This window comes from Coregonus clupeaformis, unplaced genomic scaffold, assembly GCF_020615455.1.
Source record: "Coregonus clupeaformis isolate EN_2021a unplaced genomic scaffold, ASM2061545v1 scaf2277, whole genome shotgun sequence".
Lineage (NCBI taxonomy): Eukaryota > Metazoa > Chordata > Actinopteri > Salmoniformes > Salmonidae > Coregonus > Coregonus clupeaformis.
In genome coordinates, this window is record NW_025535731.1 from 30,609 (window position 1) to 56,918 (window position 26,310).

Consider the following 26,310-nt stretch of genomic DNA (forward strand, 5'->3'; position numbering starts at 1 on the left):
TCTCTACCTCGTCAGTATCATGATGTCGGTTAGCTTCCCCAGATGATAAGCCCCTTGTACTGAGAGAGCGACGGTTAGGGCTGTCCCCTGTGAAACAAAGACAGACAGTTAGTTGTATTTAATGGTAATTAAGGACATCTAGGGAGTGTCCCAAAATAAATGTATGTAAGAGTATAAACCCACTCAGTCCCGGTGTTTTCCTGCAGTCGACCAGCAGCACAGACACCCTCTTCAGACCCAGCAGTAAGTTACCAGGAGAGGCACGACCTGGGGACCCCAAGAGGGGGAGGGGGGAGGAGGGTTGGAGGGAGGAGGGGGGTGGGATAGGTGTTTCCTGTAAATCCCAAAAAGAGGGTAGTGGAGTTCTCATGTTAGTACACTGAGGGTAAAACAACACAACAATGGTATGATGAGGTCTTGCATTTAAATGGGGACGGCCACAACGGAGTGGAAACAATGCCCCCTTGCTGTTTAAGACTTAATGGACACCAAATACATTTTTTCCAAACTCTGCTTCTTCATTCCGGTCCGTTGAACAACAAGAGTTACCAAACCAGAGAAAATGAAAAATGTGGTTTTCAACAATGGGTTTATGATATAGTTTGCAACTTGTAAACGATTACCCATTCCTAAAAGAGAGTACCACTTTCACAGCATGTTAAAAATAATACACATTGTCTGTTTGCTTGCTACGCAGATTTGCAGCGCTCAAATATTGTAACTGTATGTAACACGCACAATATGAACCCCGGGCTCCCACGGGAGAAACCAATATCTTGCACTTCAGACCAATAGGACATTCCCTATCGGGAAAAAGGGCAAATTGATTTAGCTTATTTTTATTTTAGACACCAATTACGTTTCAATGTGAGAATTCCAAGAATATTTTTGGGCATTGCTGGCGATGGAATCAGCAAATAACCAAAGAGATGGAAGTATAGACAGCGTTCCTTGATGTGATCTACAGGATATTTGATCTGATCTACAGGATATGCATCAGAGACTATTTTGAAATCATAACCTAATATAATACATTGCCTTTAGAACGTCTGCACTCCCTTGAATCTTTTTCACATTTTGTTACGTTACAATATGTGATTTAAATATATTAAAATTGTAAACATTTTCCGAGTGGCGCAGTGGTCTAAGGCACTGCATTGCAGTGCTAGCTGTGCAACTAGAGATCCTGGTTCGAATCCAGGCTCTGTCGAACCTGGCCGCGACCGTGAGACCCATGGGGCGGCGCACAATTGGCCCAGCGTCGTCCAGGGTAGGGGAGGGAGCTTGGCACACCTGTATTTGGGGAGTTTCTCAAGGTCTATCAGGTTGGATGGGGCGTGTTCCTGCACAGCTATTGTCAGGTTTCTCCAGAGATATTAGATCGGGTTCAAGTCTGGGCTCTGGCTGGGCCACTCAAGAACATTCAGAGACTTGTCCCGAAGCCACTCCTGCGTTGTCTTGGCTGTGTGCTTAGGGTCGTTGTCCTGTTGGAAGGTGAACCTTCGCCCCAGTCGGAGGTCCTGAGCGCTCTGGAGCCGGTTTCATCAAGGATCTCTCTGGACTTTGCTCTGTTCATCTTTCCCTCGATCTCCCAGTCCCTGCCGCTGAAAAACATCCCCACAGCATGATGCTGCCACCACTATGCTTCACCGTAGGGATGGTGCCAGGTTTCCTCCAGATGTGACGCTTGGCATTCAGGCCAAAGAGTTCAATCTTGGTTTCATTAGACCAGAGAGTCTTGTTTCTCACGGTCAGAGTCCTTTATATGCCTTTTGGCAAAGTCCAAGCGGACTGTCGTGCCCTTTACTGAGGAGTGGTTTCCGCCTGGCCACTCTACCATAAAGGCCTGATTGGTGGAGTGCTGCAGAGATGGTTGTCCTTCTGGAAGGTTTTCCCACCTCCACAGAGGAACTGTGGAGCTCTATCAGAGTGACCATCGGGTTATTGGTCACCTCCCTGACCAAGGCCCTTCTCCCCTGATTGTAACAAAATCTGGAAAAAGTCAAGGGGTCTGAATACTTTCCGAATCCATCGTTTACAATAGCTTTTGGCTTGACGAGGCACACGTGACATTGACTCTGCACATGGCTAAATTGGAGGAGTATTACATTTTAGTACTATTATTAGTTTAACTGAGGGTGTGACATTTTAGTCATATCTTACTCACACATTTCTTTATCAAGTTTGGACTCACCTACTCATTCAAGGGTTTTTCTTTATTTTGAAAATGTTTTACATTGTAGAATAATAGTGAAGACATCAAAACGTCATTCACATTTTACTGGTTGAAAAATGTGACGGTTTAGGTTTACTTTCAAAGTTACGTACTACGAAGAAGAAAAAAACATTCAGGCGCATCTGGATGGAATTTAGCTAATGTTAACAGTTAGGTAGGTAGCTGATAGTATGATGGATATTACAAAGTGGCTTTGACGGGGCACAACGGCAGCATTGTCGTTCTGGATAACAGCATCTACTAAATGACTAAAAAAAAAGTTAAATAAACAACTCGTAGCTATGGAATACTAATTTATCTGTTATCACACGCAGCGTAGTATGGCACTCTTGTGGGAAGACAGCTTGGTAGCTGCGTCCAAGCTGCATTGTACCGATAAGTCGTTGGTAGTGCATTGTACATTATTGTTTGCTTTCCGCGATTGGAAATGCATTGTATTGGCATGAGGAAGTGTTATTACGGTAATTAGCAACTGTTTTGCATTGGATTGTTGGGTATTGTGCATGTAGCTGTGTAGCGTTGTCATAACTTGCTATTTTTTTTTTATTTTTTATTTTTTATGCCATTTAGCAGACGCTTTTATCCAAAGCGACTTACAGTCTTGCGTGCATACATTTTTTTTTTGTGTATGGGTGGTCCCGGGGATCGAACCCACTACCTTGGCGTTACAAGCGCCGTGCTCTACCAGCTGAGCTACAGAGGACCATGAATTGTCCATGTTTGTAAAGTGGTGCAGTAGCCTGTATTCTTGCTGCAAGACAGCCGTGCGTGGCTGCAAATACATTGAGTTCAATTGTACTATCGATTATTATCCATCCTGTGTTATCAGCAAGCGAAAATAGTTGTGCCCCCTTAGTCATTTCTGATGCCCCCTTGCCGAGTTCATCCTGCCGCCGAACCTGGCTACGAGTAACCAGCTAAACTACACAAATGATTTTCCAAAAGTCAAGGACCATTAAATGCGCGCAGTGTAAAAGCAGAAAGTAGGCCACAAAGACCCGTTATAAAAATGATTAAATTAATCTAAACTCACTTGATTCATTGTAGAAACGTGTGTTTATGGTCGATTGCAGAGTTCAGGCGAAGTTAACTAGATGTTTATCTCTAGTCTACGGACCTTTTAGATCAGGGAGGTAGAGGACCGAGACGTTATATTTCAACATGCGACTCTCTGCCTTAAGTCACAAGACAAAATGGAGAATAGAGAACATGTGACTCCACTTTCACTTCCGTTCAAATGAAAAAAAGGACTTCCGCCAACATACAAAATAATAATACAGCAGTAGTCTGCTTAGCTCATTTTCAAAAGTTACAGTCCGATATCATTTTAACATTCCTCCTTTGTTCAATCATGTTGTCTGGTGTTCTACTCTGCACGGAGCGGAAAGTCACAAGAGAAAAGAGCCAGGCTCCGCCTTCACTTCCGTTCAACTGAAACGTTGGGATTCGGCGAACATTCAAATAATACTCCAGTCGTAGGAAGCCTTCTGCTTTTAGTAGCTCATTTTCTAAAGTTAACGCAGTTTCTCTGGACCCCGCAAGGTTGGACTTTGGGCTTCTCCCTAATATTAAAATAAAATCAAATGTTTCAGCCAGATATCCACTCACAAACCGATCGCTGTACATCGTGCTGAAATAGCGACATGTCTATGCGGCTGCATGCCTAATTAATCGATGATAGTGTTCCTGTGGTGCAAGAGAATGTAAAGGTTTGCTTTAGCTAATGGATAAAGGTGTATTGGTAGGCCTCTATTTGGTCGTCATTTTACCATGTTTACATTTTAGTAATTTAGCAGACGCTCTTATCCAGAGCGACTTACAGTTACTGAGTGCATTTTTTAAAATATATACTGGCCCCCGTGGGAATCGAACCCACAACCCTGGCGTTGCAAACGCCATGCTCTACCAACTGAACTACACGGGGCTTAATGTTTCACGAAATCTATACACGGTGTCATAATGCTGCAATTTCTTTAGACTGCTGGCTGGTTGCAGTAATGTCATTACTTGTTCAGTAATTAAAGCTGGACATTCAAACATTGCAGATTTTTTAATAAATTGTCCATGCATACTAATCAGCTACCAATTGATTTTTTAAAATAATATACAACTGTCCTGTAGCTGCTACCTGAACCTGCATGACATGATCCCTCCTCGTGCTCTCTCCCAGCTTGGATAGAACGCTGTTGTGCTTAAAACCAGTCTATTAATGCCAAATAATACTGTCAGCACGCCCTCGAAACATTAGCTTACTAGGGATTGTTTCATTATTCAGTGTACTATCTATAGCTACTGTGCCTTCAGAATGGATCCATACCCCTTGACTTATTCCACATTTTGTTGTGTCTCTCCCAGCTTGGATAGAACACTGTTGTGCATAAATATTGTAGCTCCTCCAGTGACAGGCATGAGGCAAGAGGTCTTGATTTGAATACAGGGCTTTAATGCTGGTCAACCCGTGAGAACTGGTTTAAAGAAAGAAAAAATACATTAACAAAATAATGCCATATGCATGTCTCACACATCTGGCGTTATAATCAAGCTCATACAGCTAGACACTTTATGTATATTTTACACCAAAAAATGACGCACGTAAACACAAACACCCTCATAGCAAAATAAATAGTCAACAAACCTCATTGCTGCTTATCACACAGAGGTGCTAAACATCCTTTTAAATGTCATTTATCTTCTTCTGTATACTTTCTTTGTAAGTATGCACTTAAACACGATAACAGTGGAAAAATAAATCGCTTTTTTGCGGTAAAGCTTTCTCGGTGCGTCGCTAAAGGCGCTCGGGTGACAACACTCGGGCGGAACCAATAATTCGTTCCGTCTTGCTGTAAACGTACAATTCAGAAGAAATTAAATAATAAAAAGTGCAAATACATGAAATAAACTAAAGTGCTAATACATGAAATAAACTGGCGACAGAGGCAGTTACACTCCCACAAAATCACAAGTGATTTCTTAAAACTTGGAGACAAACCTACTGCATGAATAAATTAAATGAAACTCTGTCCTAATAAACAGCTAATAAACTGTGTGTGAGTGTATGATAGAACCATCAGTCTGCTTCTAGCAATGTAACTGTTTTCTGAATGGGTCTCTCCAGGTAAACAGGTTTGGCTGTACGCTTTCCTCTTCCATCCAGGGAGGAGTCACTGATGAGTAACTTGAGTCTCCTCACTCTTTCATCACTTCCACGATACACCTCGATGACTCTTGCTAGCTTCCATTGGTTTTGTGGTGTGGCAGCATCTTGTAACAGAACAATGTCACCGACCTTTGCATTTCTGCGATCTTTGGTACACTCTCTCATGATAGTGCTTGACGAGCAATGCAGAAACATGACTGTCTCTAGGAAGTACTGCTGGATGCCTCACATGTGGATGTAGGGCAGCATTAGCTAAGCGGCCTCCTACTCTGATTACACCTTGATCATCCAGGAACGGACATAGTTTGTGCAACTGGTTGGCTTTGTCTTTGACCTTTGTCTCCTTATGATGTCTAAGGCGTTGAATTTCTTGAGAGAGAGTTGCTTCCTGGACCATCTTGATTATGGTCAGCTCCGCCTCTTTCCTTTCCTCCAAGTTCGAGGCCTCACAGGACTTTGGCTTGAGACCTTTGATTTCCTTAGCACGGCGCTTGAGTCTGGCAACAGCCTTCACCATTCTTGCCCAGTCTGAGAACTTGTGTAGACGATCTAAAATTGTTTTTGCTTCTTCTGCCTGAGTGTCATGAACCTGAGCTTTCTTGACCTCTGGGTCACTGCTCTCGATCTCTCCCACCATGACAACTCCAGTTGGTAGCTCTTTTTGCCAAAGAAGGTCTGGACCTGTCTGGATAGTATCTTTGGATTCTCACACCAGCCAAGTTTTTTAGATCTTGCAACCAAGACTCCCACAGGGGTCGAAGGTCATCAGGCAAAGGATCATCCCAACTGAGCTTGTCACGACACATCTGCTGCAGGATCTGCTTTCCTACCAGGATGACGGGTGCCACAAATCCAAGTGGGTCGTACACCGAGGCAACTGTGGACAAGACCCCTCTGCGGGTAAGTGGATTTTCTTTGACAACCACGCTGAACTGCAGCTCATCAGAAGTCACACACCACTGTACTCCTAGTGCTCTTTCCATGTGTGGTTCTCCCAACATCATGGTCAGGTCCTTGATGGCTTTAGCACACTCTTCCTCAGGAATTATGGCTAAGACTGCTTTGCTGTTGGAGATGAACTTGTGCAATCAAAGTTTGCCTGTGCGACAAAGCTCTCTTGCTTCCTTCACTAGTTGGATTGCTTGGTTTTCAGATTCTACACTTGCCAATCCATCATCGACGTAGAAGTTCTTCTGGATGAACCTGATGGTTTCTTCTCTAAAGCGTCCTTGTCCTTGAGCGGCAAGGTGCTTCAGGCCATAGTTAGCACATCCAGGTGATGAAGCTGCACCGAACAAGTGGACCTTCATTCGATAGATGGAGGGCTGGGCTTTAAGATCTCCATCCTTCCACCACAAGAATCTGAGGTAATCTTGGTCCTCTGGCTTAACATGGAACTGGTGGAACATACGTTCTATGTCACACATAACTGCCACACGACCCTTTCTGAACCGACACAAAACTCCCACCAAGGTGTTTGTTAACTCTGGGCCAGTCAGGAGATGGTCATTCAAGGCTGTCCCTTGAAACCTTACAGAGCAGTCAAAAACGACACGGATCTTACCGGGCTTTTGGGGATGATACACCCCATGGTGGGGGGATGTACCACGCTGGGGTCTTGCTAATATCCTCTTCAGGGACAAGCTCAAGCGTCTCCACAAGCTATTGTCTCATCCATAAAGGTCTTATAGTCTCTGCAGTACTGCTCATTTCCCTTTAACTTCTTCTCCAGACATCTGAGACGGTGGATGCCACATACCTTGTTATCTGGTAAGTTTGGTCTTCCTTTCTTGAAGGGAAGTGGCATTTCATAGTGCCCATCATCCTTGAGTCTGATGCCACTCTCCATAATTGACATGAACTGGAGATCCTCTTGAGAAAGGTGTTCATCTTCTGAAGCCCTTTCTACAAAATCAGATTCCAACACCTTGATGACGTCTGTTGGAAGGACTACTTCTTTGATCTGTGTTCTACAGACATAGTGCACTTCGTTTGGGAGATTTGGAAGAACTGATGTCACTTGCTTCACAATGACTTGATGGCTTATTCCAAAGGCATCTCCAAAGTCAAGACATGGGTTGCCATAGCCCACTACACTCCAACCCAAGTCTGTTCTCTGAACAAAGGGCTCATTTTCTTCCACCAGCAACCACTTGTCTTGGTACAAGAGCTTGAGGACAGTTGTAGCCAATTAGTAGGCCGATGTCACAGCTCTGCAGAGGAGCAATTTCATCTGCAATGTTCTCAAGATGAGACCATGCCTTGGCAGTCTCTGGTGTGGGAATATGATCTCTGTTTGCAGGGATGAATTCTCTTGAGTAAGTTACTGGCAGGTAGATTGTGTTCCAAGATGGCGTAGCAGTGCGGTCGCTTTTATTTCATCGTCCTGTGTAAATATCCCGTTTCTTGTTTTTTTTGTCTATTTTGTATATATTTCTCAATTTTTACTTTCATTCTTTAACTAAATATACTTTCCTGCAACCCGCCTCACCCAATGTGGAAAGGATTCTATTATTTCTTTATAACTTTCATCAAGAACCTTAAGCTGAAACGTGTGTAGCCGCAATCTGAATTGGCTACCTGCTATTAGTTACCGTTAGCGTCTTCACCACTGTCCGTGGCCTACACTATCCACCAGCCAGCTCTAGCTCTAGCCTGGACAATTCGTCGGCCAGTCTGCACAGCGTGCTATCGACCCAGCGTGCTATCGACCCAGAGCTTATTGGACTTTCTGCCGGAATCACTGGACCCTAGCGCCGGATCATCACAACCAGCTAGCTAGCTGCAACCTGTTGTTGGCTGATTACCATTGCCCTATAGCAAGCACCAGTTAGCCTTGAGCTAGCCTCAGGCCCATTCTCCTGGCTATCTACCTCTCTGTCAACCGGACGGGACCTCCTAGTGTTGACACTGAGCCCCGCCAATCCAACACGACTGGTTTGCCGACGAAATAGTCTGATGTGGTTTCAACAGGCTTCCCGTTACGGCGACCACGAAGATCCATCTGCCAGCCCCGGCCCGCTAGCACACGCAAACTACAACTGTGCTCCCTGCTAGCTGTGCTGAAGCACCAATTTGAACTGCTCTCGGACTCACATATTGCTGTTCACTGGACCTTATGATCACTCAGCTGCACATCTGATGCCTGCTGGACTGTTCCTTTACACGGTACCCTGTCCTGTTTATTCTGTTTAGTCTTAGCCCAAACGTTATCGCTATTTCCAGTTGTGTCTTAGCTCTCTCTAATAACACCTGTGACTGCTTTATGCCTCTCTCCCATGTCAATTATGCCTTGCCTATTGCTGTTTGGGTTAGTTCTTATTATACAATTTCACTGTAGAACCCCTAGTCCCTCTCAAACTACCTCATATAGTTCCTTTGTTCCACCCCCCATACACGCCAAGACCGGCTCAATCGATGCCTCCAATGACGCTATCTCTTTCATTGTTACCCAACGCTTAGGGTTACCTGAACTGTACTCATATCCTTCCATATCCTTTTCTGTACATAATGCCCTGAATCTTTTCTTCAACGCCCGGAGAACTGCCCCCTTTATTCTATGTACCCAACGCACTAGAAGACCAGTTCTTAAAGCCTTTAGTCGTATCCTTATTCTAGTCCTCCTCTGTTCCTCTGGTGATGTAGAGGCTAACCCAGGCCCTGCAGCCCCCAGTATCACTCCTACTCCCCAGGAACTATCATTTGTTGACTTCTGTAACCGTAAAAGTATTGGTTTTCTGCACATAAATATCAGAAGCCTCCTTCCTAAGTTTGAGTTATTCACTGCGTTAGCACACTCCGCCAACCCTGATGTTCTAGCAGTGTCTGAATCCTGGTTTAGGAAGGCCACCAAAAATTCTGAAATTTCCATCCCAAACTATAACATTTTCCGTCTAGATAGAACTGCCAAAGGGGGTGGAGTTGCAATCTACTGTAGAGATAGCCTGCAGAGCTCCATCATACTATCCAGGTCTGTGCCCAAACAGTTTGAGCTTCTACTTCTAAAAATCCACCTTTCCAGAAATAAATCTCTCACTGTTGCCGCTTGCTACAGACCCCCCTCAGCCCCCAGCTGTGCCCTGGACACCATATGTGAATTGATTGCCCCCCCATCTATCCTCAGAGTTCGTACTGCTTGGTGACCTAAATTGGGATATGCTTAACACCCCGGCCATCCTACAATCTAAACTAGATGCCCTCAATCTCACACAAATTATCAACGAACCTACCAGGTACAACCCTAAATCCGTAAACATGGGTACCCTCATAGATATCATCCTGACTAAGTTACCCTCTAAATACACCTCCGCTGTCTTCAACCAGGATCTCAGCGATCACTGCCTTATTGCCTGCGTCCGTAACGGGTCCGCGGTCAAACGACCACCCCTCATCACTGTCAAACGCTCCCAAAAACACTTCAGCGAGCAGGCCTTCCTAATTGACCTGGCCCAGGTGTCCTGGATGGATATAGATCTCATTCCGTCAGTAGAGGATGCCTGGTTGTTCTTTAAAAGTAATTTCCTCTCAATCTTAAATAGACATGCCCCATTAAAAAAATATAGAACTAAGAACAGATATAGCCCCTGGTTCTCCTCAGACTTGACTGCCCTTGACCAGCACAAAAACATCCTGTGGCGTACTGCATTAGCATCAAATAGCCCCCGCGATATGCAACTTTTCAGGGAAGTTAGGAACCAATATACACAAGCAGTTAGGAAAGCAAAGGCTAACTTTTTCAAACAGAAATTTGCATCCTGTAGCACTAACTCCAAAAAGTTTTGGGACACTGTAAAGTCCATGGAAAATAAGAACACTTCCTCCCAGCTGCCCACTGCACTGAGGCTAGGAAACACTATCACCACCGATAAATCTACAATAATCGAGAATTTCAACAAGCATTTTGCTACGGCTGGCCATGCTTTCCACCTGGCTACCACTACCCCGGCCACCAGCTCTGCACCCTCCGCTGCAACTTGCCCATGCCCCCCGTTTCTCCTTCACACAAATCCAGACAGCTGATGTTCTAAAAGAGCTGCAAAATCTGGACCCCTACAAATCATCTGGGCTAGACAATCTGGACCCTTTCTTTCTAAAACTAGCCGCCGAAATTGTCGCAACCCCTATTACTAGCCTGTTCAACCTCTCTTTCGTAACGTCTGAGATCCTCAGAGATTGGAAAGCTGCCGCGGTCATCCCCCTCTTCAAAGGGGGTGACACTCTAGATCCAAACTGTTACAGACCCATATCCATCCTGCCCTGCCTTTCAAAAGTTTTTGAAAGCCAAGTCAACAAACAGATCACCGACCATTTCGAATCCCACCGTACCTTCTCCACTATGCAATCCGGTTTCCGAGCTGGTCATGGGTGCACTTCAGCCACGTTCAAGGTCCTAAACGATATTATAACCGCGATCGATAATAGACAGTACTGTGCAGCCGTTTTCATTGACCTGGCCAAGGCTTTCGACTCTGTCAACCACCGCATTCTTATTGGCAGACTAAATAACCTTGGTTTCTCAAATGACTGCCTCGCCTGGTTCACCAACTACTTCTCAGATAGAGTTCAATGTGTCAAATCGGAGGGCCTGTTGTCTGGACCTATGGTAGTCTCTATGGGGGTGCCACAGGGTTCAATTCTTGGGCCGACTCTTTTCTCTGTGTATATCAATGACGTCGCTCTTGCTGCTGGTGACTCTCAGATCCACCTCTACGCAGACGACACCATTTTGTATACATCTGGCCCTTCATTGGACACTGTGTTAACAAACCTCCAAACGAGCTTCAATTCCATACAACACTCCTTCAGTAGCCTCCAACTGCTCTTAAACACTAGTAAAACTAAATGCATGCTCTTCAACCGAACGCTGCTTGCACCCGCCAGCCCGACTAGAATCACTACTCTCGACAGGTCTGACCTAGAGTATGTGGACAACTACAAATATCTAGGTGTCTGGTTAGACTGTAAACTCTCCTTCCAGACTCACATTAAGAATCTCCAATCCAAAGTTAAATCTAGAATCGGTTTCCTATTTCGCAACAAAGTGTCATGAGCCCTCTCACTCCACCGGGTTACCACCTTAATTGGTTTCCACTATCTTCCACTCTGCTCACCTCCCTCTCTCTACTCAGCCTAACTAGCTCCACCTGTCCCTGCTCTGCTCGGCTCTAATTACTCTGCCAGCTGCGCTGCATTACCCACTAACCTCTCCCAGTATTTAAGGCCCTGTCTTTCAGCTCTCCGGTGTCAGATCGTCTGCAAAGCTCACACCCGGAACCTGTTTGCTCGCGCTTCTGGCTCACCCTGGTTTTGTGACCCCGGACCTGCCTGTTTATTGGATACTCTTCTGCCTTAGGAGATCCAGACCTGCTTCTGCCATTACGACTCCTGACTACTCTTCAATCCCGGTAACTCTGACCAGCCTTCTGCCTTGCTACTACGTATTTTGGATTCCCTTGAACTGTACTGCTGCCTGGTTTCATTCCGCCCTGTTGTGTCTGTGTCTCCCCCCAGGACTTCTGGACCACCCACCACCGGCTTCATAGGACGCATCGCTGCCACTGGGGGGGGCACAGACCCAGCGCATTGGACGGGATCCCTGTTACCCCTGGAGCCTTCATTCACTCCCTACTTCCCTTTTCCCTTAAGTTTAATAAACTTTCTGGTGTGACGCAATTGTGGTCCTCTGGTCGTCTGTCTGAATCGTGACACAAAGCCTCCTTCACTCATGCTGCCAAACATGCCCTCGTAAAACTGACTATCCTACCGATCCTTGACTTCGGCGATGTCATTTACAAAATAGCCTCCAACACTCTACTCAGCAAATTGGATGTAGTCTATCACAGTGCCATCCGTTTTGTCTCCAAAGCCCCATATAATACCCACCACTGTGACCTGTACGCTCTTGTTGGCTGGTCCTCACTACATATTCGTCGCCAAACCCACTGGCTCCAGGCCATCTATAAATCACTGCTAGGCAAATCCCCGCCTTATCTTAGCTCATTGGTCACCATAGCAACACCCACCCGTAGTCTGCGCTCCAGCGGGTATATCTCACTGGTCATCCCCAAAGCCAACACCTCCTTTGGCCGCAATTCCTTCCAGTTCTCTGCTGCCAATGACTGGAACAAATTGCAAAAATCTCTGAAGCTGGAGACACTTATCTCCCTCACTAACTTTAAGCATCAGTTGTCAGAGCACCTTACCGATCACTGCACCTGTACACAGCCCATCTGAAATTAGCCCGCCCAACTACCTCATCCCTATATTGTTATTTATTTTGCTCATTTGTACCCCAGTATCTCTATTTGCACATCATCTCTTGCACATCTATCATTCCAGTGTTAATACTAATTGTAAGTATTTTGCACTATAGCCTATTTTATTGCCTTACCTCCATAACTTGCTACATTTGCACACACTGTATATTATATGTATTTCTGTTGTATTTTTGACTTTGTTTTGTTTTACCCCATATGTAACTCTGTGTTGTTGTTTTTATCGCACTGCTTTGCTTTATCTTGGCCAGGTCGCAGTTGTAAATGAGAACTTGTTCTCAACTGGTTTACCTGGTTAAATAAAGGTGAAATAAAATAAAATAAATAAAAATATTATCTTATCGGAGTAGAATCCTCTTATTTGTAGATCAGTCAGCCTTCTGCTAGGCACCACTGTATTTCTTGAAGCCATTGTGGAGAGCTTTAACAGGACTGGTTCATTTTTAGTGTGAAGCACCTTTGCTGTCTCTTCAAGGATGAAGGTCGTGTCACTCTGTGTATCGAGAAGAGCGTACACAAGAACTTCATGATTTGGCTTACTTGTAGTGGACAACCACACAGGAATGACTGAGGATGTATGGGTGCCTTTAACATTCTGGATAACTCTGTTAGATGTTACCTCGCGTGGTGGTTTTGTCACCCTTTCTTGTGAACGATCTGTCGTTCCTTCTCTTGAGTTGTCACTCTCCATTTCTCCATCAGTCCTTGTTGACATTCCTCTTTCTTTGCTGCGATTATCGTGTAGGCAGGTTGGATGTCCTTTCTCACAAGTATCACAGATCCTTCTATTTTCACACTCCTTTGAGCGATGGCCAGGCTTCAGACAGCCAAAGCACAACTTCATCCCTTGAACAAACTTGACTCGCTCAGAGATGGTATTATTCATACATTTCCAACACTTGTGTAGACTGTGACCTGACTTCACACAAAAAACACAGCTTGTGGAGGAAGCTTTTTCATCTGAGTTAGTTGCTAGTACCTTTGCTCCGAGAGCTCTGCTCTTTAAAACCTTGATCTGCTCACCTTCAGCAGGTTTCAGAGCATGGAGAGATGTTATTGGGTTATTAGCAATCTTAGCTTCACGTGTGAGAAACTTTACAAACTGCTGGAAGCTTGGGAATGTGTGACTTTCTTCCTCCACTTCTATGACATTTCTGTTCCATCTCGAGGTCAGCCAGTCTGGAAGCTTTGCAAGTAACTTCTGGTTCTCATTGCAGTCATTAAGTACTTCGAGGCCTCTGATCTGAGTCATAGCAGCCTCACAGCTCCGAAGAAAATCAGCAAACTCTTGAAGTTCGATACTGCCTTTGGAGCTTATCTTGGGCCATGCCTCCAGCTTAGCTCTGAATGCTTTGGCTATGAGGAATGGATTTCCATATCTTTCCTCGAGAATCCTCCATGCTGCGTGATAGGCTGACTCTGAACCAAGCAGGAAGTAGCTCTCTATAGCCTTTTTAGCAGGTCCACCCACATACTTTCGCAAGTAATATATATTTTCTTCGGCTGGAATGTTTTTCCGATCAATGAGTGTCTGAAATGAAACCTTCCAGTCATTGAATCTGAGTGGGTCGCCATTGAATATTGTTGGTTCATGTATAGGAAGACGACCTGCACTGATGGACTCTGCAAGTGCTCTAACAAGAGCTGCTGTGCTGTCATCCTGCTTTGAATGTGCCCGGTCTTGTGGTGAAGAATGGTGCTGCAACAGATTATTTTCATGTTTAACTTCTTCCTTTTCCTTCATACAGACACTTTGATGGAGTAGACTGCTTATTTATTTATCTGAGCACTCACTCTGATCATACACTCGCTGACGTGCCTTAGCAGCCTTTAACTTTTTAACTGTCTCTAGTCGCTCCAGTTGTCTCCGCTTTGCATCTAGCACCTTTTGTCTCTCTCCAGCTTCAGCTTCAAGCCTTTCCAATTCCTCAATGCAACACTCTTGTTCTAGTAGTACTTCTAGAGTAGCTTCATTGGCAGCAACTTCAGCAGCGGCATCTTGTCTGCTAACAGAAATCCGACTTGAATGTCTGGAGCTGCTTTGAGCATGAGAGGACGGGATTTGATACTTATCTTGTCTGAGCATGGGATTTGATACTTACCTTGTCTGAGGCTACAGACTTGAATATAGACGATGTCGCCCTGTTGCCTCGTTGTTCATCTCCTCCACCGTTATCTGCTGTCTCCAAACGATCTTTTGCAGTTTGGATGATCTTCCTGGTTACTGCATCACAGGTGTCAATTCTGCGACGTTTGTCATGGTCAGGGTTGTCTATGCGCCTTAACTCATCATAAGCAATGTTCAGATTCTCTGAGGCAGCACTTATTTTGCTTATGTGTTCATGTAGCAGGTTGTTTGAGCATTGTCCACTCAAAGCTTGCTTGGCGTCTTTAGAAATAGCCTTCCACTCCTCATAGCTCACAGTGAAACGGTGAGCAAATCTTCTTATTTGCTCATTGTACCGTTCTTGGCCCTTTTCTGTTAACTTTCGGTCTCTTTGGCTTCTTCGTGGTTCTTGTGAGGAAGTGTGGTCATTAGCTCTTGTGCCTTTAGTAGCCTGTGGTTGCATGTCTATTCACTGCTGCTCTATACTTTCACCTACATTAACCTGCTTTCTCCCAGAGGTAAGACTAGGCTCTGACATTGTTACTTGGTGTACTTAAATTTGGGTTAAATCTAATTTGGCCTGTAGCTAAGTGATTCAGCTCCCATTAGCTATTCACATTTATACTATTTTTACCACTAATATAAATTTTTAGAACATATTCACATCTACTTCACACAAATCAATATCACGTTGTTCTATGAAATGCAAAATTCAGTCTCTTGGTTGTAGCTTAGTTAACACTTAAACATACACACAACTATACCATATGAATATGAAGGCAAAAATGTGTCAGTCTCTTGTGGGAAATAGTTTAAGCTTCTTTGCATCAGCTGGATTCATGGTAAGGCGCCTGGATTCTTCTGTGGATGCTGCGGCTGTGTAAATGTCAGGAGCAGATGCACACTCTTGGATGTAGAGATGTCCCTTCTTGTCCATGGATCACGGCTCTTTGGTACTGTCTTCCTCGTCTACTCATGCAGAGCAGATGAGTTCTCACTGTAGCTCCTCCAGTGACAGGCATGAGGCAAGAGGTCTTGATTTGAATACAGGGCTTTAATGCTGGTCAACCCGTGAGAACTGGTTTAAAGAAAGAAAAAATACATTAACAAAATAATGCCATATGCATGTCTCACACATCTGGCGTTATAATCAAGCTCATACAGTTAGACACTTTATGTATATTTTACACCAAAAAATGACGCACGTAAACACAAACACCCTCATAGCTGTAGTATCTGAAGAGTCTAGGATTGTGCTGACGTTTACAAAAGTGTGTTATAGGAAACGTGGCTCTTTTTGCTGAAACATCTGGAAAGCATTACTAAATTCCTGGAAAAGAGGATATGTAATGGCCAGGGATTGGATGTTAGAATCACGCCATGCTCTGGCCATGTACGATATAATGCCATGTCTTGAACAGAGAGGGGGAATAGCGAATTATTGATTTGGCTGTTGCTATCTCCAGACATCTGCAGGTGTTTGTCAAAATTCGATGCTGTAAACTCTTTGTTATAATAAACCTTTATAATCAAAGTACAGTGTCGGCGGATCTTCTTATCATCACAAGCATGGACCAGCAAAGGTGTTTCTTTTAGGCACTACATTAATGGCGACGAGATTGTTTTCTTTGGGACGTGCTACGTCTCTTCTTTGCATTCCATTCCTGGGCTACAAAACGACTACCGCTCAAAGAAGCCGGCAAAAATAAGGTGAGTTTAATCCCTTACATTGGGCGCTGGCCGTTTTGTGAGTCCAGAGAGTGTGTGCGTTAGAGATGTACCGTTAAATTACTTATGCGTGCGTTTTGCTGGTGTTTGCTGTGTGGTAGGAGTTCCGTTCTAAATTTTCTGAATTAGTTTGCGTTGAGAACAACGCAAACAGTGGGGAGTGTCTGTAGGGCACACCGATTTGGACACACATATTTTGCCTTGAATAAAAGTGAAAGGAGTGTCCAATGAAAGGCTTAGAGGATAACGCTTGATATGAGTCAACAGTATACTTTTAGGGCGCCGTTAATTTAAGGAAGCCCTTGTGAGACCAAGGCATCCATATGATGGCCGTAAAACCAGGAGAGTTGTTAGATTGACTCTCGGGTCTGTTCTGGGAACAGTGAGTTTGTACGACATATATTAAATTGTATGTTACCTCTTGGAATATGGTTGACGGATTGTATGTCCAATGTAACCTCTCATTTAATGTCGGCAACTTAAGGTAGCAGAAATTTAGCAAAAGAATTTAAAAGACAAAAGGAACGGCGATAAGCAAGCTTGCTCTGTATTAATGGATCCTGTATGTAACTGTGTGTGTGTGTGAGAGAACGACAGCCAATTTCTCTGTGTCTGTCTGTGTGTGTGAAACGGAGAGACGAAAAAAAAGGGGGGGGCTGCGTCTCTGATTACTTCCAGATGTGTGTCGACTAAGGCTTTGAAAAGAGCTTTTTGGTCTCTTGTAAATAAATGTGTTAGGTATCTTTGTTTTCAAAAGTTAAGCCCCTAGAGTAAAAAGTTAAAACCCCTATAACGAAGTTAAGGTTAAAAATCTTATGAGTCTCTGTTTGTGAGAACGTTTGTAATTCTTAAACTATATAAACTATGAGCCCCCTGGAAGGACTATAAGTTTAAAGATCTTATGAGTCTCTATAAAAAGAGAACGTTTACTAACGAATCATGAGCCTACAGGGAGGACTTTTTAAGAGTGTATAGAGATGTTTTGTAATTGATAACAGCATAACTATAAATCTGCAGATAAGTGAAAGATAACAAGCTTGGTAGTGGGTTTGTGTTCTGTGTTCTGTATGTTCTATGTGTTCAGTTTGTGAGCTCTGTTAATGTCTTAAGTGTTATTGTCTATGGGAGGAGAGAACGGAGCAACAGTCTGCTCTGTCCGCTCCTACCACTCTGAAATCACATTGGTGACTGAACTGCGCACGCGTAGGATTCATGAGTTTAGCCACTCCCCTGCACTGAACTGGAGAGAGAACGGGAGAGTCCGTTTTCAGTGCAGACAAAATAGAAAACGGGAGGGGGAATTTTGCACACAAGTGAAATCTTCTCTTGAATTAACTATTGCTTGACTGTAAAACTGTTTGGTTGATAATCGGTTGAGTTGGTGAATGACAGATATATTGACGGATTAATAATAATAATAATAAAATAAATGAATAAAATAAAATGTTATTGAGCTATTTATAATATTCCTGAATTAAGCTGTTTGCTTATTTCTTAGCGTGAATGTGGAAAAAATATATATACACTAAACTCTTCTTTGTGCTTTTGTCTTTATGTCATACGAGAGACGAGAAGGAGGAGACAGAGAGAGAGAGAGAAAGAGGAGGGGCTGACATCAACTGACACCAGTGACGGCAACCCTGTCCAAATCAAGGCCAGTGCTGTTATTATTCACAAATCTACTTTCCCTTACAGGATATAATTGATACATTGTGTTTACATAGAATATTTCATGTTGTGACCATTTCGCAAGAGCTTGGCAACAGACTGATGAATTTAAGTAATTGATAATTGCACATTACAGTTTCCGTGAATGACTTGTATTGATTAGAGTTGTGTTGGAAATCCAGCATTAACATTATTCTGTAAAATTAAAGTAATTAGGTACTTATTAAGTAATTGGGTTGTGAGTTGGTACAGGTCTTTTATTTTTAATTGCTCTGGAGTTGACTACTTTCCTTTACCTTTCCTGATCGGATGTGGTAAGACTGCCACCAATCAATAATTTGGTAAAATAAAATTCACAAACAAATTGATATATTGATTGAATTGATGGATTGAATTAGTTGATTTAGTTAATTGGTTGATTGATGTAGTTAATTAATTAATTGATTGGTTGATTGGTAATTGATTGATTGATTTGATTGGTGATTGATTGATTGATTGATTGGATTAATTCATTGATTGATTTGATTAGTAGTTGATTGATTGATTTATTGATTGAATTAGTTGATTGATTTCATTTTTTGATTGATTGATTGATTGATTTCATTGGTGATCGATTAGTTGATTGGTTGATTGGTAATTGATTGATTGATTTGATTGGTGATTGATTGATTGATTGATTGGATTAATTCATTGATTGATTTGATTGGTGATTGATTGATTGATTTATTGATTGAATTAGTTGATTGATTGATTGATTTGATTTATTGATTGAATTAGTTGATTGATTTCATTTTTTAATTAGTTGATTGATTGATTTCATTGGTGATCGATTGATTGATTGATTGATTAGTGATTGATTGATTGATTTGATTGATTAGTTGGATTGATTGATTTAGTTAATTGATTGATTGTTTGTTTGATTGAGTTGGGTTGATTATTGATTGATCAGATTAGTTGATTGGTTAAATTTGTTGATTTGGTTTAATTAGTTGATTGATTGATTTCATTGGTAATCGATTCATTGATTGATTGATTAGTGATTGATTGATTGATTTGGTTTAATTAATTGATTGATTGATTGATTTGATTTTTTGATTGATTTAATTGGTTAATTGATTGATTGGATTAATTGATTAATTATTTTTTAATTAAATAAAAAAAAAAAAAAAAAAAAGAGGGAAACAAGAGGGAAACACATAACATAGTCATTACAATGGGGAAAAAGATATCAGGACTATGAAAGTCATTACACGGGTTGAAATAGGGGTAATCCTTTAATTAAAGTGTTGCTAGGTTATCCGGCAAGGGAAACAAAAATTGCCCTTCATTCTCAAACAGAAATTGATAAAATATTTCAGCGATAAGATAGGTTCAAAAAGTAGAGCTTGGGGATGTTTGTTCTCAGCTTACAATGATAATCCAGGAGTGATTATTGCATCAGAAATATAGATTAATAATAGATAGGGTACCCGCAGAAACAACGATGAAGATGAATCCAGAAGACGGAAGAAAATTAGATGTCTGGAACGTGAAGGAGAAGAGGATGAGGAAGATGAGAATGATTGATGAGAGGTCATGGGTGGAGGTGACTCTGTGATCAGAGGGAAGTGGCAAGAGAGGAAAGAAGAAATGGAGAAGTGGAAGAAGTAAAACGACTGGATGAAGACCTCAAGAATTGGAGAAGAATAATACAGTGAGGCCAAAGGAAAGGCCACTAGTAAGAAGATGATATTTCAAGAACAAAACCTAGAATATAAGCCTTTGCAGAATACCGATATGTCAGATATACTTGAGAAGCTGCCTACTCTTCAAGATGGAGCATATCCTTGGATTTCAAAGTTGGAAGAAATTACGGTGGGAACACAGTCTGCCATAGGAGACATCAAGAGACTTTTGGCTAATCTCCTTGGGATTCCAGGTATGGAAGAAATTTTTCAGAGAGCTGGACTTCATAGATATGTGGGGACTGCAGTGAACGATCCTGAATTGTTGGCTGCAAGTAGGAATCGGCTGTGGAGAGCACTGAAGGATACGTTTCCAACAAATGTGCATCCTGACAACATTCTGATTGACCCACTAGGACAACAAGAAAATCCAAGAGCCTACGTGTCAAGAGTTCATCAAGTGTGGAGAAATATTACCGGAAATGATCCAGATGTGAGTCAAATTGAGCAGTCAATCTTGAGAGCTAAACTACAGATGGGACTGCCCTTACCGGTAAGGAGCAAACTGGCAGAAGTGGTTGGACTTGGGAGCATGACAAAAGGTGTCTATACAGATCATATAGCCCATCAAGTGGATCTGTACCGGAAAAAGAACACAACCAGAAAGAACAGGACCAAGAAACTCTCCGAAAACTAAATCAAATACAACTGGTTGAGAAGAAGAAGGAGAAGAGAAGCTTTGGTTATGCAGAATCAGTGTGAACCGAATCAACAATCACTGCTACAGTTTCAACTGAACAAGGTCAAATGCAACTGTACCAGCCACAACTAGTGGTACAAGTTGTTTCATATCCATAGATAGTTTCTGGAAAGAAATAATTTCAGAGGAAGATACAGGAGCAAGTGAAGATCATCTGGAGGACAGGTGAATCCTTTAGAGGAAAGGAGCAAGAATTCTAGAGGTGCCCAGAAGATCCGAAAGGAGGAGTTTCAACTGATAGCACCGATTAGAGAAGAAGAGAAAAAGATCCAACAATTGAAGTGAAAATAAACAATGGACTATGGGAAGTGATGATGGATAGCAGAAAGGCTTTTATCTGTGTTCAGCCTGAAGAGGTTACACATCTCACTATGTCAAATCAACTAATTATGAGAAGGATTTGGAGGAGTGAAAATCAGCGATTTCTGAAAATGATGATTTTGGCTCAAGGACAAGGAGAGTCATAAGCTGTACGGAAGATAAATGAATGTGTTTGAAGTGTGAAGATGGATTGAGAATCTATGGAAGAAGAGATGTTGAAAAAAAAAAAAAAAAAAGTTCAAGAACGTTTGTGATATCAAAGTAGTACTGATATTGGATTTGTGAAATCAGCCCAATTGAGGTGAAAGTTGAGGAGGAAGACATCCTTGGAAGAATCAGTATCCATTGAAAGATGAAGCAATCCAAGGAATTGAACCAGAAATTGAAGGACTTTCGAAAGCAAGTGTTTTGAAGACAATAGAAAAAATCGTTAGAGTAGCAATCAATTATTGTTTTGGAGAAACCAAGATGATTTAGTAAGCTATGGGTTAGCTTATGATGTAAAAGGGGAGATTAGGATAAAGATCACAAAGGAGTAGAGTTTTTGGGAACCATATTTTCTTGAATAGACTATGTCATAGGTAGGTGCATAATCTGTCTGAAAAATAATGTGTGACTGTTATTCTTGGTTACATTCATATACCAAGTGGTGCATAAAATGTTCAACTAAGCTAAAAGATGCTCAGTCGGTTGCAGAGTTATTGTGTAAAGAAGTCATCAGCAGGTGGGAATTTCCCGATTTAATATACTCAAAAGAAAATGGGAAAGAGTTTTGTGAATAAATCAGTGAAATGGTTTTTGAAAAATTAGAGAAAGAAAAAATTGGAAAAAGTCAGACTAAAATGTTATGAAAACTAGGGTTGAAATAACTCTAGGAAATTTGGAATATCTGATTGTGGGATGATTATATTATTGTGATGAATCAAAGGGGGGAAATGGAATTCATATCATTTTTGGAATTCTTATATTATTGCTGATATTGATGTTTTAATTTGCATGTGTTGTTTTGCAAAAGATACTGTTTGGTATTTTCTTTTCTTCCAGAAGCATATGGGGGAATATGTAGAGGGACTCAAATACTCAAACATGGACAATATGAATGGACTGGAGGAAGTGGAACAAGGAAGGAGTGGAAATGTTCCGATTCCATCATCAACGTCGCATTGAAAGACGACACTGTGGAGGAGATGAAGTGTAGTGGACTACATTCCAGTGTTATATTCTTACTACATTCCAGTGTTATATTCTTTCTGTATTAATTTTTGAAGAATTATGTTTTCTGTGTTGGGTACATGTGGGGACCTCAGATGTTTTTGTTTATTTCGTTGAAGTTTAGGGATATGGGGTCTAGGCAAGGACAGAGAGAATCCACAGGAGGGTCCGATGGGTCGACCAGCCTGAAAGTGGACATTTTGATTGTATTTTGTTTGCTGGGGTTTTCATATGTATTCAATTGCATCATAGCTTAAAATGTATTCATGAAGATGTATGAATTGATCTGGAGTACTTAGGTGGTCGCCTAGGGCAGAGGGGCCGTGAGAGAATTTTCCTGTCTTGACTGACTGATGGATATTTGGAATGAAAGCTGCCAGACAGGTTTTTCGCTCTTACACTCCATGACAATTCATTTACACTCCATGACAATTCATTTACACTCCATGACAATTTATTTACACTCCATGACAATTCATTTACACTCCATGACAATTTATTTACACTCCATGACAATTTATTTACACTCCATGACAATTTATTTACACTCCATGACAATTTATTTACACTCCATGACAATTTATTTACACTCCATGACAATTTATTTACACTCCATAATAATGTATTTACACTACATACAAAAATGTGTCTATATAAACATGTGTTTAATCTCCATAAATTTTGGTTTATTGTTAAAGTTACTCAAGAGCAAGAATTGTTATTTGTCATAATCCTATTCTTTTTGTTTTCGAGACTTAATTAGTCTCGAAGGGGGGAAATATGTAGTATCTGAAGAGTCTAGGATTGTGCTGACGTTTACAAAAGTGTGTTATAGGAAACGTGGCTCTTTTTGCTGAAACATCTGGAAAGCATTACTAAATTCCTGGAAAGAGGATATGTAATGGCCAGGGATTGGATGTTAGAATCACGCCATGCTCTGGCCATGTACGATATAATGCCATGTCTTGAACAGAGAGGGGGAATAGCGAATTATTGATTTGGCTGTTGCTATCTCCAGACATCTGCAGGTGTTTGTCAAAATTCGATGCTGTAAACTCTTTGTTATAATAAACCTTTATAATCAAAGTACAGTGTCGGCGGATCTTCTTATCATCACAAGCATGGACCAGCAAAGGTGTTTCTTTTAGGCACTACATAGCAAAATAAATAGTCAACAAACCTCATTGCTGCTTATCACACAGAGGTGCTAAACATCCTTTTAAAATGTCCTTTATCTTCTTCTGTATACTTTCTTTGTAAGTATGCACTTAAACACGATAACAGTGGAAAAATAATTCATTTTTTGCGGTAAAGTTTCCTCGGTGCGTCGCTAAAGGCGCTCGGGTGACAACACTCGGGCGGAACCAATAATTAGTTCCGTCTTGCTGTAAACGTACAATTCAGAAGAAATTAAATAATAAAAAGTGCAAATACATGAAATAAACTAAAGTGCTAATACATGAAATAAACTGGCGACAGAGGCAGTTACACAATGTTTATCTGTAGTCTACGGACCTTTTAGATCAGGGAGGTAGAGGACAGAGACATTATATTTCAACATGTGACTCTCTGCCTAAAGTCAAAAGACAAAATGGAGAATAGAGAACATGTAACTCCACCTTCACTTCCGTTCGACTGAAAAAAAGAACTTCCGCCAACATACAAAATAATAATACAGCAGTAGTCTGCTTAGCTCATTTTCAAAAGTTACAATCCGATATAATTTTAACATTCCTCCTTTGTTCAATCATGTTGTCTGGTGTTCTACTCTGCACGGAGCGTAAGGTCACAAGAGAAAAGAGCCAGGCTCCGCCTTCACTTCAGTTCAACTTAAACGTTGGGATTCGGCCAACATACAAATAATACTCCAGTCGTAGGAAGCCTTCTGCTTTTAGTAACTCATTTTCTAAAGTTAACGCAGTTTCTCTGGACCCCGCAAGGTTGGACTTTGGGCCTCTATATATAAAATAACATTGAATGTTTCAGCCAGATATCCACTCACAAACCGATCGCTGTACATCGTGCTGAAATAGAGACATGTCTATGCGGCTTCATCCCTAATTAATTGATGATAGTGTTCCTGTGGTGCAAGAGAATGTAAAGCTTTGCTTTAGCTAATGGTTTATTTGTAGGCCTCTATTTGGTCGCCATTTTCTCATGTTAAACATTTTAGTAATTTAGCAGACGCTCTTATCCAGAGCGACTTACAGTTAGTGAGTGCATATTTTTATTTATTTTTTCATACTGGCCCCCGTGGGAATCGAACCCACAACCCTGGTGTTGCAAACGACATGCACTACCAACTGAGCTACACAGGGCCTAACATTTCACGAAATCTATACACGGTGTCGTAATGCTGCAATTTTATAGCCTGCTGGCTGGTGGTAATAATGTCATTTATTGTTCAGTAATTAAAACTGGACATTCAAACATTGCAGATTTTTAAATAAATGTTCCGTGCATACTAATCAGCTACTTATAGATTTTTTAAAATAATATACAACTGTCCTGTAGCTGCTTCCTGAACCTGCATGACATGAACCCTCCTCGTGCTCTCTCCAAGCTTGGATAGAATGCTGTTGTGCATAAATCTATTTAAATTAAATAAAGAAGAATCTCATTTACATACACTACCGGTCAAAAGTTTTAGAACACCTACTCATTCAAGGCTTTTTCTTAATTTGTAATATGCTCTACATTGTAGAATAACAGTGAAGACATCAAAACTATGAAATAACACATATGGAATCATGTAGTAACCAAAAAAGTATTTGTATTCATTAGGGATCCCCATTAGCTTCTCCCAAGGCAGCAGCTACTCTTCCTGGGGTCTAAAAAATATTTGTGATTCTTCAAATAGCCACCCTTTGCCTTGATGACAGCTTTGCACACTCTTGACATTCTCTCAACCAGCTTCATGAGGTAGTCACCTGGAATGCATTTCAATAAACAGGTGGGCCTTCTTCAAAGTTAATTTGTGGAATTTCTTTCCTTCTTAATGCATTTGATTCAATCAGTTTTGTTGTGACAAGGTAAGGGGGGGTACACAGAAGATAGCCATATTTGATAAAAGACCAAGTCCATATTATGGTAAGAACAGCTCACATAAGCAAAGAGAAACGACAGTCCATCATTACTTTAAGACATGAAGATCAGTCACTCCGGAAAATTTCAAGAACTTTGAAAGTTTCTTAAAGTGCAGTCGCAAAAACCATCAAGCTCTATGATGAAACTGGCTCTCATGAGGACCGCCACAGGAATGGAAGACCCAGAGTTACCTCTGCTGCAGAGGATAAGTTCATTAGAGTTACCAGCCTCAGAAATTGCAGCCCAAATAAATGCTTCAGAGTTCAAGTCACAGACACACCTCAACATCAACTGTTCAGAGGGGACTGTGTGAATCAGTCCTTCATGGTCGAACTGCTGCAAAGAAACCACTACTAAAGGACACCAATAAGAAGAAGAGACTTGCTTGGGCCAAGAAACACAAGCAATGGACATTAGACCGGTGGAAATTTGTCCTTTGGTTTGTAGTCCAAATTGGAGATTTTTGGTTCAAACCGCTGTGTCTGCGTGAGACGCAGTGTGGGTGAACGCATCAAATCAAATCAAATCTTATTGGCCAAATGCACCGAATACAACTGGTGCAGACATTACAGTGAAATGCTTACTTACAGCCCTTAACCAACAGTGCATTTAATTTAAAAAAAAAGTAGAATAAATAAAATAACAAAAAAGTGTTGAGAAAAAAAGAGCAGAAGTAAAATAAAATAATAGTAGGGAGGCTTTATATACAGGGGGAACAGGTGCAGAGTCAATGTGCTGGGGCACCGGCTAGTTGAGGTAGTTGAAGTAATATGTACATGTGGGTAGAGTTAAAGTGACTATGCATAAATAATTAACAGAGTAGCAGCAGCGTAAAAAGCTGGGGTGGGGGGGCAGTGCAAATAGTCCGGGTAGCCATGATTAGCTGTTCAGGAGTCTTATGGCTTGGGGGTGGAAGCTGTTGAGAAGTCTTTTGGACCTAGACTTGGCACTCCGGTACCGCTTGCCGTGCGGTAGCAGAGAGAACAGTCTATGACTAGGGTGGCTGGAGTCTTTGACAATTTTGAGGGCCTTCCTCTGACACCGCCTGGTATAGAGGTCCTGGATGGCAGGAAGCTTGGCCCCAGTGATGTACTGG

At 41.9% G+C, this 26,310-nt stretch overlaps 1 long non-coding RNA gene across 1 annotated transcript; it reads left to right on the forward strand.

The window, feature by feature from the left end:
• Nucleotides 1-16,324: 16,324 nt before the first annotated feature.
• LOC123488410 lies at nt 16,325-18,158 on the forward strand. The gene is made up of 2 exons (XR_006660055.1): nt 16,325-16,484; nt 18,068-18,158. It is a non-coding gene; the product is annotated as an uncharacterized LOC123488410 (long non-coding RNA).
• The last annotated feature ends 8,152 nt before the right edge of the window (nt 18,159-26,310 follow it).